Below are 1,963 nucleotides of genomic sequence, written 5' to 3'. Positions count from 1 at the left end.
CACATATGAGGATACAGAATTATACAGGTTTGAAAATATCAAATAGAAAGATTTGCCTGTAAACAGGTAAAAAAGCAAAAACAGTAAATAAAGCAATGACTTGCGCTATTGTACCGGTAAGTTTTTATACATCTCATCCCAATCCAGCTAACCCCTATCCGTATAGTGGTAGCTGGTATTGGATGGTCTGCCATGGGTAACATAACTAGTTCTCCTATATTAGACCCATTGCCATGTTCGTCTTTATGACATCACAGAAGCGTTGTCCACGAGTCATGGAATGTTCCGCAAGAACGGTCAGTGCGAGGCAAGCAGAGATAGAGAGGAGAGCTGAACACTAACCCAGAGCGACTTGTAAATCACTTTTTACTTGTTTTGTTTATTTTTTTTTAACTTTTATTTCTTTTTTTTGGGAGTGTTTTCTACCATCCGCACACACTTTTGTGTGTGTGGAGGGGAAGGCAGCCTAATGGCTGCACCCGTAGCTGGAGGAAAGTTCCAACCACGGAGACGTCTCCCACATGCCAGGACATCCCTATACAGTCAGAGGCCTGAACACCACCAAAGGCCAACTGGCTTCACGGGGTATGTGATGGCAGTGCTTTATTATATCGTGTCATTTATTAAATGCCTGTTCAAAACACCAGAAAAGGCAAAGGACCGATATTCCAGACTGAAAAGTCCACCACCATATCCTACAATGCCCGAAATAGGCCGATTCGTACAACCTGCAGCAAACATCAGCGCAGAGCCAGAGGGTATGAAGGAACGCCTGATACTCACCACAACAGTAGATGAGGAAGAGACAACAGCTAGGACAGCGGATACCCAAGGAGTAAAGAGAGAAGGTCCTAGTCTGCAGGGACAACAGAGACTTTGGAAGAAGGCAAACCAAGGTTTAGTGCTAGCACTAGTGTGAGAGAAGGTTTATACCACAGAACAGAAGTGCTGTAACAGGAAAGAACCTAACAAATAAAAAAGATTGTAGACAAACCTGATTTTGCTATCTATTCATGTCATTGCCTTCCATATTACAGTGAAATTTCCCTAAATTCGGTATCTGATAATCCACAATGACGTATATTCAGGGTCGAACTGGGGTGTCTGGGGCCCACCAGGGGAATGGACTCTAGGGCCCCATGCTACAGCTATATGCTAATATCTGTCAGTCGTTTTCCCCATTATAGTGGAGCCTCGGCTGTAAAACACAGGCGGCTCCTGCACATCTACTGTGCACCCCCATAACTGGAATGTATAATTACGGTAGTTCACATTAATGTGGTTCTTTGGTTAAAACAATTTGTCACCGATCCATGGGCTCTAAAGGATAGCTGATCGCATACGTCCGACCATTAGAAACTGCACCGACCGGAAGAATGAGAAAGTTTTATCGTTGATAGGACCCTTATCCCCATTTTAAAATGGAGCAGCATGTTAGATATCTGACCGAAGCTGCATTCATTCTCTTTGGGGCTTCTATAAAAATACAAGTGCAGCCACTGAGGGAATGAATGGATCAGTGGTCAAGTCGGACATGCCACTCCAGTGTAATGGGGATAAAAAGTTCCACATTTTGCTGAATGGGTCCAAGTAGTTAGACCCCCCAATCAATACGTTATCACTTGTCCTGTGAATAGGAGATTACGTTTTTCCACAGGAAACCCCTGTAAGTGCATCTCTGCCGCTGTTTACAAAGTATTTAATCTCTAATGGAAATAAAGAATATTCTCCTAATTAATATCAGAGAGAACTAATGACCGTCATACACAACACAATCCACTGTACCAAGACCAATAATACCACATACAGGGGAGAAATACCACCACACCATGACCAGACCACATAGTACCCGCATCATATCACATAAAAGGCACAAATACAACCACACCATGACCAGACCACATATTACCACCACATAGTGACCGAATAATATGACATATTACCAGCATATAGGGACCAAATA

Source organism: Dendrobates tinctorius, unplaced genomic scaffold, assembly GCF_039654945.1.
Source record: "Dendrobates tinctorius isolate UK_male_01 unplaced genomic scaffold, ASM3965494v1 ptg000123l, whole genome shotgun sequence".
NCBI lineage: Eukaryota > Metazoa > Chordata > Amphibia > Anura > Dendrobatidae > Dendrobates > Dendrobates tinctorius.
This window is presented reverse-complemented; position numbering follows the sequence as displayed.